This window comes from Scyliorhinus torazame, chromosome 3, assembly GCF_047496885.1.
Source record: "Scyliorhinus torazame isolate Kashiwa2021f chromosome 3, sScyTor2.1, whole genome shotgun sequence".
Taxonomy (NCBI): domain Eukaryota; kingdom Metazoa; phylum Chordata; class Chondrichthyes; order Carcharhiniformes; family Scyliorhinidae; genus Scyliorhinus; species Scyliorhinus torazame.
Genome location: NC_092709.1, coordinates 318131107 through 318148141, shown reverse-complemented (window position 1 = coordinate 318148141; position 17035 = coordinate 318131107). Strand labels below are relative to the sequence as shown.

Here is a 17035-nt window from a genome sequence, read left to right as displayed (position 1 = left end):
CAGTGACTGGGTAGACTCATCTGTAATCTGACTTGTATCCCTTCTTTAATATAGTCACGATCATAGCATTCTTGAGATGGTCGGAGACTTGCAGAAGGACAGCGGAAACACTTTAGGGATGTCCTCAAAATACCCGTGAAAAGTAAACATACCTGCTGGCTCATGGAAACTGTGGCTTATGACTGGCCAACATGGTGAAGGCTCAATTCGAGATGGTACCAAATACACTGTTAGATTTGGTTGGTTAGGAATACGTAAGACCATAAGACGTAGGAACAGAAGTAGGCCACTCAACCCAATGAGCCAAGCTTTCTTCCCCAGAATTTGCTCGCTTGTTGGACCTCTACATAGTGACACAAAAATCTCTTGAATATATTTCAAGAAATCGGGCCCGCGCTAAATCCTTTACACAATGGCGATTTCAATTAATGTTGGGGGATGTTGAAATCCTCTAATATAATTACCCTATTATTTTTACACACATTAGTGAATTGTCTACATTTCTCCTCTTTTGCCCACTGACTGTTTGTTCCACTACCACCACTGTGCTAAATGGGAAATATTCAGGAAACATGGCGGCACAGTGCTTGGCACTGCTGCCTCAGCACCAGGGACCCGGGTTCGATTCCGACTTTGGGTGACTGCCTGTGTGGTGTGGAGTTTGTATGTTCTCCCCATGTCTGTCTGTGTTATAACCTGCCTGCTTACCATTGGCTGGGGACTAATGACAATCCCACAATCCTGTGGGAGTATGAGCTTCCCCAATGAGGGGGGGCGGAGAAACCATTAGTAAACTCCAAGTATAAATAAAGCTGGCCAGTTTGGAACCAGCAGGAAGGAGTGTGCAGCAAGGGAATATATATATACATATATATATATATATATATATATATATATATATATATATATATATATATATATATATAATTGTAAATAAATGTTATTACTTTGTATCCTTCAATCTCGTGCTGGATTCTTCGTGGCCCTCACAAAACTGGCGATGAGGGTTAAAGTGAATAGCTGTCTACACTGCTGAAGCCACCTCCCTGTATTTTTGTTGGATACAGGTTGGAAGTTGTTTTCTATTATACCATGCCTCTACGGACGTTTGGATGTTTTTGATGCTGCGCTGGAAAGCTGGAACCAGTACGCACAACGGATGCGTTACTATTTCCGGGCAAACAACCGAAAACGAGCGGCAGGTGGTCATATTGCTCACCGCCTGCGGCCCGCATATGTTTGGCGTTATTAGGAGCCTTGCGTACCCAGCTGCGCCGGACAACAAAACGTTTGATGAACTTCTGAATATAGTGGGGCAACATTTCAACCCAACCCCGTCCACGATAGTCCAGCGTTACCGGTTCAATACCGCTAAGAGGACCCCTGGAGAATCCCTTGCCGATTTTCTATCCAGGCTACGCAGGATTGCGGAGTACTGTGACTATGGTGAGACCTTGTCAGAAATGTTACGTGCCCGTTTGGTTTGCGGTATTAACAATGCGGCCACCCAGAGAAAGTTGTTAGCTGAGCCAACATTGACTTTTCAACAGGCCATTCAAATAGTATTGTCCCGAGAGAGCGCAGAACGTGGATTGCAGGAGCTACACGGAATGGAAGTGCATGCCTTGGGGCGCAACCCCTTCCCTCCGAAAACGTCCCCCCGCACTCCTGCGGTACCTTGGGCGAGGCGACGTCCGGACCGACGCCAGTGGCCGTCAGACATTCCTCCCCAAAGGGAGCCTTCTCCAGAACCAATGGATGATGAGCCATGTCCGTGTCAGACTTGTAGGCGCCGACCCCGTCGCGGACGCCGGTCCTGGGGGCGCCAGAGCGCCGTCGTTCCGACCGAAACTGGGACCAGCCCAGGGGTCGTACCTTCCATGTGGATGAACCTGCGGCGACTACTCCTGAGGACGTGGAGACGGAGGACGTCTGCCTGCAGCTGCATTGTGTGGCAGCTCCCCTTGTGGCCCCCATTAAGGTGACAGTACGGGTCAATGGTCACCCGCTTGAGATGGAGTTGGACACCGGTGCCGCGGTCTCCGTGATCGCCCAGAGGACATTCGACCGCATCAAGCAGGGTATACAGACCGACTCACAGGCCAGGGGGAACCACTGGACATTGCAGGAACTACAATGACCCCTGTTTATGGACGCCAAGAGGGGCGTTTCCCACTTATCGTGGTGCGCGGCCATGGGCCCAGCCTGTTGGGTCGGGACTGGTTGCGCCATTTGCGGTTGCAATGGCAGCACATCCTCCAAACAGTTTCTGAAGGGTTGACTGAGGTGCTAGGACGATACCCAGATGTATTCCAGCCTGGTTTGGGGAAAATAAAAGGGGCCGTAGCCCGTATCCAAGTCTAACCTGGAGCCACGCCGCGCTATTTCCGGGCGCGCCCGGTGCCTTACGCCTTGCTCGAAGGTAGAAGGGGAGCTCACTCGTTTGGCAAGTTTGGGTATTATCAGGCCCGTCCGTTTTGCTGACTGGGCAGCACCAATTGTACCTGTAATGAAGCCAGATGCCACAGTTCGCTTGTGCGGCGACTATAAACTTACAGTGAATACGGCTTCCTGACTCGACCGATATCCAATGCCTCGCATAGAGGATCTCTACGCGAAGCTTGCAGGTGGACTCTCGTTCACAAAATTAGATATGAGTCACGCCTACCTGCAGTTGGAGCTGGACCCTGCCTCCCGACCATATGTAACGATTAATACACACCGGGGCCTGTATGAATATACACGGTTGCCCTTTGGAGTATCCTCTGCTTGTGCAATTTTTCGTGTTATGGAGGGCATTTTGAGAGGTTTACCACGTGTTGCTGTCTACTTAGATGACGTTTTGATTACAGGGACGTCGTAGCAGGAACATTTGGAAAATCTGGAGGCTGTCCTTAGACGCTTTTCGGAGGCTGGAGTCCATTTACGGCGTACAAAGTGCATCTTTCAGGCTCAGGAAGTAGTCTACCTAGGTTATCGGGTGGACCGCGAAGGTTTGCACCCCGTCGCAGAGAAGGTGCGTGCGATTCAACAGGCCCCCGCCCCGACTGACACTTCGCATCTTCGTTCTTTTCTCGGTCTCGTAAACTATTACGGGAAGTTCCTCCCCAATCTGGCAACTACGCTGACCCCGTTGCACCTTCTGCTAAAGAAAAATCACACCTGGGTTTGGGGTCAGCTGCAAGAAACCGCTTTCCGGCGGGTTAAGCAACAATTGTTGTCGTCTGGGTTACTAACCCACTGATCCTGGAAAGCCTTTGCTCGTCACATGTGATGCATCCCCGTATGGTATTGGGGCCGTCCTGTCCCACAAGATGGAGAACGGGGCCGAGCGACCGATAGCTTTCGCCTCCCGCATATTGACTGCAGCGGAGAAAAAGTACGCGCAGATCGAGAAGGAGGGCCTGGCAGTGTTTTTTGCGGTGAAAAGCTTCCACCAGTATGTGTATGGCCGCCATTTCACTATCGTGACTGATCATAAGCCTCTGCTGGGACTTTTCAGAGAGGATAAGCCAATACCGCCCATTGCTTCCGCACGGATCCAGCACTGGGCTTTGTTGCTTGCTGCATACGAGTATTCTCTGGAGCACAAACCAGGAACGCAGATAGCAAATGCCGACGCACTGAGCCGATTGCCTTTATCGACCGGCCCCATGTCGACCCCCACGACCGGTGAGGTGGTTGCAACCCTAAATTTTATGGACACCTTGCCTGTCACGGCATCACAGATCCGTGAGTGGACCCAGACGGAGTCCTGTCAAAGGTTCGGCACATAGTCCTGTATGGTGGGCAGCATAGACAGCTCCCAGGCGAGTTGCGGGCATTTTCCTCCAAGCTGTCAGAATTCAGCGTGCAAGACTGCATCCTCTTGGGGGGGGGGGGGGGGGGGGGCACATGTGATTGTCCCGGAAAAAGGCCAGGAGCTGATACTAACAGACTTGCACAATGGGCATCCAGGTGTGACCAAAATGAAAATGTTGGCCCGGAGTTATGTCCTGTATGGTGGCCAGGCCTCGACACTGAGAAGGTGGCCCAAAACTGCTCCATTTGCCAGGAATATCAGAAGCTTCCGCCGGCCGTGCCCCTACATCACTGGGAATGGCCAGGGCGGCCTTGGGCACGCTTGCATGCAGATTTCGCAGGCCCTTTTCAGGGATCCATGTTCCTTCTATTAATTGACGCCCAGTCTAAATGGCTAGAGGTGCATAAGATGCAGGGGACAACGTCCTGCGCAACAATTGAAAAGGTGCGTTTGTCTTTTAGTACCAACATAGGCTGGCAGGGAAGGACACAAGTGAAATGTGGAACTTGTTCAAGGAACAGGTGCTACGTGGCCTTGATATGTATGTCCCTGTCAGGCAGGGAAGAGATGGTCGAGTGAGGGAACCATGGTTGACAAGAGAGGTTGAATGTCTTGTTAAGAGGAAAAAGGTGACTTATGTAAGGCTGAGGAAACAAGGTTCAGACAGGACGGTGGAGGGATACAAGATAGCCAGGAGGGAACTGAAGAAAGGGATTAGGAGAGCTAAGAGAGGGCATGAACAATCTTTGGCGGGTAGGATCAAGGAAAACCCCAAGGCCTTTTACACATGTGAGAAATATGAGAATGACTAGAGCGAGGGTAGGTCCGATCAAGGACAGTAGCGGGAGATTGTGTATTGAGTCTGAAGAGATAGGAGAGGTCTTGAACGAGTACTTTTCTTCTGTATTTACAAATGAGAGGGGCGATATTGTTGGAGAGGACAGTGTGAAACAGACTGGTAAGCTCGAGGAAATACTTGTTAGGAAGGAAGATGTGTTGGGCATTTTGAAAAACTTGAGGATAGACAAGTCCCCCGGGCCTGACGGGATATATCCAAGGATTCTATGGGAAGCAAGAGATGAAATTGCAGAGCCGTTGGCAATGATCTTTTCGTCCTCACTGTCAACAGGGGTGGTACCAGGGGATTGGAGAGTGGCGAATGTCGTGCCCCTGTTCAAAAAAGGAACTAGGGATAACCCTGGGAATTACAGGCCAGTTAGTCTTACTTCGGTGGTAGGCAAAGTAATGGAAAGGGTACTGAAGGATACGATTTCTGAGCATCTGGAAAGACACTGCTTGATTAGGGATAGTCAGCACGGATTTGTGAGGGGCAGGTCTTGCCTTACAAATCTTATTGAATTCTTTGAGGAGGTGACCAAGCATGTGGATGAAGGTAAAGCAGTGGATGTAGTGTACATGGATTTTAGTAAGGCATTTGATAAAGTTCCCCATGGTAGGCTTCTGCACAAAGTAAGGAAGCATGGGATAGTGGGAAATTTGGCCAGTTGGATAACGAACTGGCTAACCGATAGAAGTCAGAGAGTGGTGGTGGATGGCAAATATTCAGCCTGGATCCCAGTTACCAGTGGTGTACCGCAGGGATCAGTTCTGGGTCCTCTGCTGTTTGTGATTTTCATTAATGACTTGGATGAGGGAGTTGAAGGGTGGGTCAGTAAATTTGCAGACGATACGAAGATTGGTGGAGTTGTGGATAGTGAGGAGGGCTGTTGTCGGCTGCAAAGAGACATAGATAGGATGCAGAGCTGGGCTGAGAAGTGGCAGATGGAGTTTAACCCTGAAAAATGTGAGGTTGTCCATTTTGGAAGGACAAATATGAATGCGGAATACAGGGTTAACGGTAGAGTTCTTGGCATTGTGGAGGAGCAGAGAGACCTTGGGGTCTATGTTCATACATCTTTGAAAGTTGCCACTCAAGTGGATAGAGCTGTGAAGAAGGCCTATGGTGTGCTCGCGTTCATTAACAGAGGGATTGAATTTAAGAGCCGTAAGGTGATGATGCAGCTGTACAAAACTTTGGTAAGGCCACATTTGGAGTACTGTGTACAGTTCTGGTCGCCCCATTTTAGGAAGGATGTGGAAGCTCTGGAAAAGGTGCAAAGAAGATTTACCAGGATGTTGCCTGGAATGGAGAGTAGGTCTTACGAGGAAAGGTTGAGGGTGCTAGGCCTTTTCTCATTAGAGCGGAGAAGGATGAGGGGCGACTTGATAGAGGTTTATAAGATGATCAGGGGAATAGATAGAGTAGACAGTCAGAGACTTTTTTCCCCAGGTGGAACACACCATTACAAGGGGACATAAATTTAAGGTGAAAGGTGGAAGATATAGGAGGGATATCAGAGGTAGGTTCTTTACCCAGAGAGTAGCGGGGGCATGGAATGCACTGCCTGTGGAAGTAGTTGAGTCGGAAACATTAGGGACCTTCAAGCAGCTGTTGGATAGGTACATTGTGGATAGCACAATTGCTTCACAGATCCATGGTCTTAGGTTCGATTCCGGCTTGGGTCATTGTCTGTGCGGAGTCTGCACGTCCTCCCTGTGTCTGCGTCGGTTTCCTCCGGGTGCTCCGGTTTCCTCCCACAGTCCAAAGATGTGCGGGTTAGGTGAATTGGCCAATGATAAATTGCCCTTAGTGTCCAAAATTGCCCTTAGTGTTGGGTGGAGGTGTTGACTATGGGTAGGGTGCTCTTTCCAAGAGCCGGTGCAGACTCAATGGGCCGAATGGCCTCCTTCTGCACTGTAAGTTCAATGATAATCTATGATTAATCTAGGACAAAGGTTCGGCACAACATTGTGGGCCGAAGGGCCTGTTCTGTGCTGTATTTTCTATGTTCTATCTTCTATGACCTACCCGAGGTGCTGGTCACGGATAACGGCACTCCATTCACGAGTGAGGAGTTTGCGAGGTTCACGAAGATGAACGGCATACGCCATATCCGCACTGCCCCTTACCACCCGGCTTCAAATGGGTTGGCAGAGCGCGCAGTGCAGACATTCAAAAGAGGCCTAAAGAAGCAGTCTACCGGATCAATGGACACGAGACTGGCTCGCTTTTTGTTTACGTATAGGACCACCCCCCCCCATGCAGTGACTGGGGTAGCTCCCGCAGAACTCCTAATGGGCCGGAGACTTCGCACCCGCCTTAGTATAGTTTTCCCGGACATTGGCGCAAAAGTACGCCGCACACAAGAACGGCAGGGACAGGGATTTTCTCTGCATCGGCCGATTTGGCAGTTTGTGCCCGGTGACCCAGTGTTTGTTCGGAATTTTGCTGGTGGTGCCCAGTGGGTTCCTGGTGTAATCCTTCACCAAACGGGCCCTATATCTTACCAGGTGCAAGCCCAGGGTCGCCTCCAGCGCAAACATGCAGACCACGTTCGGTCCAGAAGACTACCCCCTCAAAAGATTCCCCGCCCCCGGAGCTAATTTCTACAGCCGCAGAGACCAGAGACAAGGGAAGGTAGTCCTCACAATCTTCCACTGGTGCCTCACTCGAAGCCTGCGCGGTTGTTACAGAATCGAATGGAGATAGAGACGCTGACATGACGGAGGCAGCAGACTCTGACTCAGAGATGGAGACACAGGACACATCAGAGGGGGAATCCTCGGGTCCACGAGCCATGGATGTACAACCGTTGCGCCGTTTATCACGGAAGCGCCGGTCTCCCTCTCGTTACACCCCGCCTGATCCAGCGCTGTGTGCAAATGGTGTCCGGCCTGCGGCAAAACGAGTCTGACGCCCTCCTTCGCCAGGGTCTTCGGTGGATTCCTTGGACTTTGGGGGTGGAGGGATGGTATAACCTGCCTGCTTACCATTGGCTGGGGACTAATGACAATCCCACAATCCTGTGGGAGTATGAGCTTCCCCAATGAGGGGGGGCGGAGAAACCATTAGTAAACTCCTAGTATAAATAAAGCTGGCCAGTTTGGAACCAGCAGGAAGGAGTGTGCAGCAAGGGAAGTTGCTGCTGCTGTTTTATATATATATATATATATATATATGTTATTGTAAATAAATGTTATTACTGTGTATCCTTAAAACTCGTGCTGAATTCTTCGTGGCCCTCATAAAACTCTGGATGCTCCAATTTCCTCCCACAGTCAAAAGATGTGCAGGTTAGGTGGATTTGCCGTGCTAAATTGCCCAATAGTGTCCAAAGATTAGGGGTTATGGGGATAGAGTGGGGGAGTGGGCCTAGGTAGGGTGCTCTTTCAGAGGTTCGATGCAGACTCGATGGGCCGAATTGCCGCCTCTTGCATGTTCGGAATTCTATGATTTAGCAACCCAAACTGGACATCCGTAAATCAGCAGCAGAACTGTAGTCTATCGTAAACTGTAACCTCATGGCTCGACATACCCCTACGCTGGCATTACCAACAGGCCAGGAGAACAACGTTACAAGTGAAAAGCATAGCAGAGCATGTCCTTCCAACCGGGTGTACTGAAGAATGAGGTGCCAATCTAGTGCAGCCACAGTGCAAGATAGCCGTCCCCTGTGCTAAACCATAACCATGCTAAACCGAGGAAGCAGCATGCGACATAAAGAGCTAGGTGATCCCACAATCGACGGATTAAATCAAAATTCTGCAGTCTTGCCACACCTAGTTGTACATGGTGACAAACAATTAAGTTAACAGGAGGTAGTGGCTTACTACCGTGACTCAATGATATAGAGCTCAGCAACTACAGAAGAAAGCTGAAGTGGTTGCAACCATTTCATCTATCTCTGCGTCCTCGAGATCCCCACCATCACAGAAATCAGTCTTCGGACAATTCGATTCATTCACATGGTTTCCAGAAGCAGCTGCGTACACTCCATGCAGAACAGCATTTAGGCCTTGTTCTCCAGATCCTCGAGTTAAGCTGTTCCAGTACAACTAAAACATTGACATCTACCTGGCAAAGTAGAAAACTGTCCAGTTATGTCCTGTCATCAAAAATCAGGACAAATTTGATTCTGCCAATTACCACTTAATTTATTTACTCTCACTAGTCAAAATGATGCAAGATGTCACTGACTTTTAAGCAGTTTGTAATAATCATAGATCATTCTAGTTTCAAACGAGACCTGGAGCAGCAAAGCAGAAAGGACTACAATTTGAGTTGGCCAGGGGCTAGAACAGGGAATGAACTGTCCACTAGTTTTAAGAAAATAACATTGTTACTTGCTGGGCTTGAAAGGGTTTGTTTCATAGAATCTACAGTGCAGAAGGAGGCCATCGAGTCTACACCAGCCCTTGGAAAGGGCACCCTAATTAAGCCCACACCTCCACCCTATCCTCGTAACCCCACCTAACCTTTTTTGGACACTAAGGGCAATTTGGCATGGTCAATCCACCTAACCTGCACATCCTTGGATTGTGGGAGGACACTGGGAAAGCGTGCAGACTCCGCGCAGACAGTGACCCAAGCCAGGAATAGAACCTGGGATCCTGGAGCTGTGAAGCAACTGTGCTAACCACTCTCCTACCACATCTTCATTACACATCTGCCAAGTTTTCAAAATCCGTTCAATAAAATAAACAAAAATGCGGCCTGACCATAAATCATCTATTCTTAGCTTTGTCGTTGGAGGTTAATACCAACAGACAGCAGGTGCTTCCTATTACAAGAAAATGAGGTGTTGAGGGGGGCGTGTTGGCAGAGAAATAGAGCACATTACTCCCAACTGTGCTCAAACATTCAAGCAGCCAATTTTTGTCAAACAGTATTTCCAAAAACCTTTGAACCCATACACTTGATTGCTGATGATCTAAGACTACTCGCAGAAATAAACTTTGAATCGGATTCTTACTGAACAGAATGCCTTTCAACTCATAATGCCTATACCAGTTCTGAGAAAGAGCTATGTAATTAGACCAATTCTCCTACTCTTTCTCCATAACCCTGAAAATTTCTGCTAAAGTCATTGGAAAAGTATTGGAATTCTTAACTCGAGCATAACTCCATAGAAAGTTTTCATCAAATAGCCCTGTTGAAATTGCGGGCGACACGGTAGCACAGTGGTTAGCACTGCTGCTTCACAGTACCAGGGTCCCAGGTTCGATTCCCGGCTTAGGTCCCTGTGTCTGCGTAGGTTTCCTCCGGCTGCTCCGCTTTCTTCCCACAAGTCCCGAATGTTAGGTAATATGGATATTCTGACTTCTCCCTCTGTGTACCTGAACAGGTGCCGGAATGTGGCAACTAGGGTTTTTTGACAGGAACTTAATTGTAGTGTTAATGTAAGCCTACTTGTGACAATAAAGACTATTATTATCAATAAAATCCCGTTCTCGCTGCAGATGGACTCTGTGAATTGCACTTTCAATGAATTTTGCAAGTGCAATTCACAAGGTTGTTATTCAGGTTCCCTGCAGTAGAGCCGGATACACAATGTGCATAGGATGGCCTTGTGGCTTCTCAGCTTTAAACAGGATACAAGACATGGAAATCCCAAGTCCAGGTCATAACACTTCACTATTGAATCAAAAATGGACTGGTAAACAGTAGAGAATCTTCAGAGAAAACATCAGTAACTCCAGTAAGCAATGCATACATGAAACCACCCCAAATGGTAGCAAAGACTTTACGTAAAACATTTATTCAACACATGTGGATATTACTGGTTAAGGTATTTATTAACCATCCCTAGTTGCCCGAAAGAAAGCGAAATATAGTTGAGCAGCTTGCTAGACCATTTCAAGGGCAGTGAAAAATCACCACATTGCTTTTGGGTCTTCAGTCAGACGCCAGGAAAGGTAGGCACAGCAAATTTCCTTCCCTAAAGAATCCACCGTATCAAGTTCCCCTGTATCCTATGTGTATTTGCCTTATTTATAAATCTCATATGGGACCTTGTCAAATGCTTTGCTGAAATCCATGTGAACTACATCAACTGCACTACCCTCATCTACACAACAGCACAGTGGTTAGCACTGTTGCTTCACAGCGCCAGAGACCAGGGTTTGATTCCCGGTTTGGGTCACAGTCTGTGTGTAATCTGCTTGTTCTCCCGTGTCTGCATGGGTTTCCTCCGAGTGCTCCGATTTAGATTTGTTTATTGTCACGTGTACCGAGGTACTGTGAAAAGTATTGTTCTGCGTGCAGCTCAGACAGATCATTCCGTACAAGAAAATACTTAGTGCAAACAAAAAATTCACAGTGTAAATACATAGACACAGGCATCGTGTGAAGCATACAGGAGTGTAGTAGTACTCCGTAGAGAAGATGTGTGAAGAGATCAGATCAGTCCATAAGAGGGTTGTTTAGGAGTCTGGTGATAGCAGCGAAGAAGCTGTTTTTGAATCTGTTAGTGCGTATTCTCAGACTTTTGTATCCTGCCCGATGGCAGAAGTTGGAAGAGTTTCCTCCCACAAGTCCCGAAAGACGTGCTTGTAGGTGAATTGGACATTGAGTTCTCCCTCAGTGTACCCGAACAGGCGTTGTAGTGTGGCAACTGGGGGATTTTCACAGTAACTTCATTGCAGTGTTAATGTAAGCCTACTTGTGACACTAATAAAGATTAATATTATTAGTGTTATTATCACACATTTAGTCACGTGCTCAAACAATTCAATCCAATTTATTAGACATGACCTCCCTCTGACAAAGCCATGCTGACTATTCCTGATCAAACCTTGCCTCTCCAAGTGGAGATAGATTCTCACCGTCAGAATTTTCTCCAATAGTTTCCCCACCACTGACGTGAGACTCACTGGCCTGTAGATCCCTGGCTTACCCTTGCAGTCTTTCTTAAATAGTGGGACCACATTCTCTGTTCTCCAGTCCTCTGGCAGCTCTCCCGTAGCCAGAGAAGAATTGAAAATTTGGATCAGGGCATCTGCAATCTCCTCCCTCGCATCCCACAGCAACCTGGGGCACAATTTGCCCGGACCTGGAGATTTCTCCACTTATTTTTTTAATAAACAGTTTTATTGAGGTTTTTTTGGCATAAAAAACAGTAACATTATACCGTAGTGTACAAAAAGCAAATAAGACATAATGCAAGCATCGGCTCCCCACTCGCAAGAACCTGCCTAAGCAACCCTACTCTATGCTACCCTAAACCCCCCCGCTGACGATTAATTCTCCGCGAAAAAGTCAACGAATGGCTGCCGCCTCCGGGCGAACCCTGACAGCGATCCTCTCAAGGCGAACTTAATTTTCTCCAGCCTGAGAGCTCGCCAATTTCTCCACTTTTAAGCCTGCCAGCACCTCCAATACCTTGTCCCTCCCTATGACAACTTGCTCAATAACCTCCTTTTCTCCCCCAGAGTTCCATATCTGCCTCCTCATTCTTTTGGATGAACACAGATGTGAAATATTCATTTAACACCCTACTGTCTTCTGGCTCCACCCACAGATTCCCCCCATGATCCCTCTTGGGCCTGACTTTTTCGCTAGTTATCCTCTTCCCATTGATATACTTATAGAATATCTTGGGATTTTCCCTACTTTTATCAGCTGGAGATTTCTCATATCTCCCCATTGCTCTCCTAATTGCTTTCTTAAGCTTCATCCTGCACTTTCTGTACTCTAATATCTCTGCTGATTTGCTCCTGTTGTACTTATTAAAAGCCTCTCTCTTCCTTCTCATTGTGTCCTGAATATCTCTGGTCATCCATGGTTCTCTGGGCATGTTACTCCTTCCTAATACCTTAGAGGGAACATGTTGGGCCTGTACCCTCCCTCTTTGAACACCCCCTGCTGCTCTTCTGTCGATCTCCCCACCAGTATCTTGTTGCAATCTACCTTAGCCAGATCACTACCGGAATGAAAGTGATTGCGCTGCGGAGGGTACAGAGGAGATTTCCAGGGTGATGCCTGGAGTGGAGCATTTGACATATGAAGAGAAGCTGGATAAGCTTGGGTTGTCTCCTTTAGAGCTGAAAAGGCTGACTTGATTGAGGTGTATAAGATTGAGCTGTGTAGATTGGAAGAAGTTGTTTCCCTCTGTTGAAGAGTCAATAACGAGGAGCATAATTTTAAGGTAAAGGAATTTGAGGAAGTACATTTCACCCAAAGGGTGGTGGGAGACTGGAAAACACTGCCTGGGAGGGTAATAACCACTGATAACGTCACAGCCATTAAAAATACACGGATGAGCACTTAACATGACCTTCAAGGCTATGGGCGAAGAGCTGGAAAGTGGGATTCATGTAGATTTAGCAAACTCAGTGGGCCGAAGGGCCTCTTCTGTGCAGTGTGACTCGATAGCATGATGGAGGGTGCCCAAAGTTTCTACTTGTGTTTAGTGGGTGGCAAGGTAGCACAGTGGTTAGCACTGTTGCTTCACCGCTCCAGGGCCCCAGGTTTGATTCCCGGCTTGGGTCACTCTGCGGAGTCTGCACGTACTCCCTGTGGCTGCGTGGGTTTCCTCCGGGTACTCTGGTTTCCTCCCACAATCCAAAGATGTGCTGTTTAGGTGGATTGGCCATGCTAAATTGCCCTTAGTGTCCAAAAGGGTTATGTGGGGCTACTGGGTTAAGGGACAGGGCGGAGGTTTGGGTTGAAGAAGGGTGCTCTTTCCAAGGACCGGTGCAAATTCGATGACCCGAATGGCCTCCTTCTGCACTAAATTCTATGATCAGTATAACTCTGGCAAGAACCTGTCAATTTCTGATCTGAGCTGTTGAACACTTGTCTTTTTCATTAGGTCAGACACTTTGGGTGGGGGAGGATATCCACAATCTGCAGATATAAAAAGTTAATTTGGATTTTGAAGTGGCAGTGGAATCTTGCAGTATTTAGAACTGGAACCTTAGATGGGCTATGACTAAGGGGAAAGTGAGTCATAGAAGAAAATTGGTTACACTAATGCAACAGTTACATTCTTGTTTTTTGTGATTGGACATTAACATTGTAAAGGTGGTATTGTAGCTGCAAAAATTGATTATGGTGTAGACTTTATTTTTGTTTACTGGGCTTTCTCACCACTATTAGTTCCGACTGTATGAGGCCAAAAAATAACATAAATGCTGGCTTAGCCAATGACGCCACATTGAGTGAAATGAATGTTAAAAAAAAAACATTATCAGCTGCAGGAATTTGCATTAATATCTCGGATTCTTTAATCTAAAGGGCTGGTTTAGCACAGTGGGCTAAACAGCTGGCTTGTAATGCAGAACAAGGCAGCAGCGTGGGTTCAGTTCCCGTACTGGCCTCTCCGAACTATACTCCAGGAAAATGGGAGGAAAATTGTACTAACTGTATAGTTGAGTGTTGGGAAGCATGTTTCCTGGAGTGTTTATGTGCTGTACCTTTTTTGATACATGTTTGTATTAAAAAACATTTGAAAAAAATATATGTTTATCAGAATACTATTGAGAGAAAGTACTGTGAGGTTCTTGCCACACCAGGTCTTTGGAGGAGTACACCATTGGCAGTCTGAAAATTAGGTTCTGCTGCTTCGACAGATCTGGTGGAACACTCTGGCACACAACCCAAGAGACTGTAATACATCATGGTAGCTTGCGGCATGCAACACAACCTGACGATGCAAAGAGGAATTGATCTGGATTAAGAGATGGTACAACTGCACATCTCCTCCTGATGAAGAGTTTTTAAGGGCTGTGGACCTGAGAGGTGAGAATTCAGTAATGAAGCCACTCAGCTGGCCAGAAGAGGTAGACATTTTCGTGAAGCTCTCATAGCCTCAAGATTCCAGGAGAATGATGAGGGGTGCTATTGAGGACACGACTGAGATGTTCACATTGCGGTTGGGAATAGAAAGAACAAAAAACAAAAGAAAAGTACAGCACAGGAACAGGCCCTTCGGCCCTCCAAGCCTGCGCTGACCATGCTGCCCTTCGAAACTAAAATCTTCTGCACTTCCAGGGTCCGTATCCCTCTGTTCCCATCCTATTCATGTATTTGTCAAGATGCCCCCTAGTAATTGACCCCTCTACCCTGGGAAAAAGCCTCTGACTATCCACTCTGTCTATGCCCCATATAATTTTGTAGATCTCTATCAGGTCGCCCCTCAACCTCCTTCGTTCCAGTGAGAACAAACCAAGTTTATTCAACCTCTCCTCGTAGCTAATGCCCTCCATACCAGGCAACATCCTGGTAAATCTCTTCTGCATCCTCTCTAAAGCCTCCACATCCTTCTGGTAGTGTGGCGACCAGAATTGAACACTATACTCCAAGTGTGGCCTAACTAAGGTTCTGTACAGCTGCAACATGACGTGCCAATTTTTATACTCAGTGCCCTGGTCAATGAAGGCAAGCATGCTGTATGCCTTACTGAAGTCCATATAGACAACATCCACTGCCCTACCTGCATCAATCATCTTTGTGACCTCCTCAAAAAACTCTATCAAGTTAGTGAGACACGACCTCCCCTTCACAAAACTGTGCTGCCTCTCGCTAATACGTCCACTTGCTTCCAAATGGGAGGAGAGCCTGTCTCGAAGAATTCTCTCCAGTAATTTCCCTACCACGATCCTAAGGCTCACCAGCCTGTAGTTCTCTGGATTATCCTTGTTACCCTTCTTAATCAAAGGAACAACATTGGCTATTCTCCAGTCCTCCAGGACATCACCTGAAGACGATGAGGATCCAAAGTGTCTAACACCTGGCTGAAGGCAGCACACACTAGCTCCATGAAGAGAGTAATTTCATGGATGCGGAGCAGACACATGAACTTGAACAGCACCTGATACTTTGGCAGGTTTCATCACCAGTTCCCTTCGGCACTAAATTTTAACCTGTCAGGCATGTTGATGAGATGGGAAGAGCGGGTACCTAGCCCTGTCCTGCCACACCCCTCAGGTGTTGCAATCTGACACAGATCATTAAGGAATGCTGTGACACTTGGTATGAGATTCTTTCAGCGAACACAAACCACATTGAGGTGCAGATATCATTGATCTGGAGAGTGACTTTGAAACTGGGCATTTACTGTGTTTAGAATGTTACACACTTCACAGTGGGGAGGTCCTGGACTTATGACACTTCATCTTGTGCAGGAACCAAGGTTTCCCATCTGACTGAGATGGGTAATTCTCATCGTAACAAGGAGACATGCATGGACCCTTTCCAAGGCCAGCACACCCTTCCTTAGATACGGGGTCCATGACTGCTCACAATACTCCCTTTGAGGTATGACCAGAGCCTTATACAGCCTCAGAAGTACATCCCTTCTCTTGTATTCTAGCCCTCTCGAGATGAATGCTAAAATTGCATTTGCCTTCCTTAATGCTGCCTGAACTTGCATGTTAACCTTAAGAGAATCTTGAACTAGGACTCCCAGGTCCCTTAGTTCTTGCGATTTCCTAAGCCTTTTAGAAAATAGTCTATGCCTCCATTCTTCCTTCCCAAGTGCATAACTTCACACTTTTACACATTGTATTCCATCTGCCACTTCATTGCTCACTCTCCTAGCCTGTCCAAGTCCTTCTGCAGTCCCCTGTTTCCTCAATATTACCCATCCCTCTGCATATCTTTGTATCATCTGAAAACTCAGTTCCTTCTTCCAGATCATTAATGTATATTGTGAAACGTTGTGGTCCCAACACCAAACCCGGAGGCACACCACTACTCACTGGCTGTCATCCTGAAAATGACCCCTTTATCCCCACTCTTTGCCTTCTGCCAGACAGCCAATCCTCTTTCCATGTCAGTATCTTAGCCTTAATACCATTGGCTCTTATACTCATTTAACAGCTTCCTATATGACACCTTGTCAATGGCCTTCTGGAAATCTAAATAGAACATGTCCCCTGGTTCTCCTTTGTCTAACGTCCTTGTTACCTCCTCAAAGAATTCTAACAGATTTGTCAGACATGACCTTCCCTTGACGAAGCTGTGCTGACTCGGTCCTATTTTATCGTGCATTTCCAAGTACGCCACAATCTCATCTTTAATAATGGACTCTAAAATCTTACCAACGACCGCAGTCAGGCAAACTGACCTGTAATTTCCCCTCTTATGCCTCCCTCCCTGCTTAAACGGAGGTGTTACATTGGCCATTTTCCAGTCCTTTTGGACCCTCCCTGCCTCCAGTGATTCCTGAAAGATCACCACCATTGCCTCCACAATCTCCTCAGCTATCTCCTTTAGAACCGAGTACAGAGGTTCCTCATCTGACTTGGACTCAACTGATCTTCGGCAATGCTAGTGCGCCAACATCCCAGGATGTGCCTGACTCTGCCTGCTGTGGATCAGGCAGTGCGATGTGCTCACCAGTTTTAGTTTCAAATTGGGGTTTAAAACTAATTAAATAAAATAGAGAT

General features: G+C 47.2%; 1 protein-coding gene across 8 annotated transcripts in view; it reads left to right on the top strand.

The window, feature by feature from the left end:
* ptpra (protein tyrosine phosphatase receptor type A) overlaps nucleotides 1-17035 on the top strand; it is a 373815-nt gene that overhangs the window by 134714 nt on the left and 222066 nt on the right. For 2 of the 8 annotated variants that reach the window (XM_072497616.1, XM_072497617.1), the window contains one exon: nucleotides 14216-14384. The exons of the other annotated variants lie outside the window; for them this stretch is intronic. The gene's annotated coding sequence lies outside the window, so the exon portion shown is untranslated. The remainder of the gene's footprint in view (nucleotides 1-14215; nucleotides 14385-17035) is intronic. 8 annotated transcript variants of the gene reach the window in all.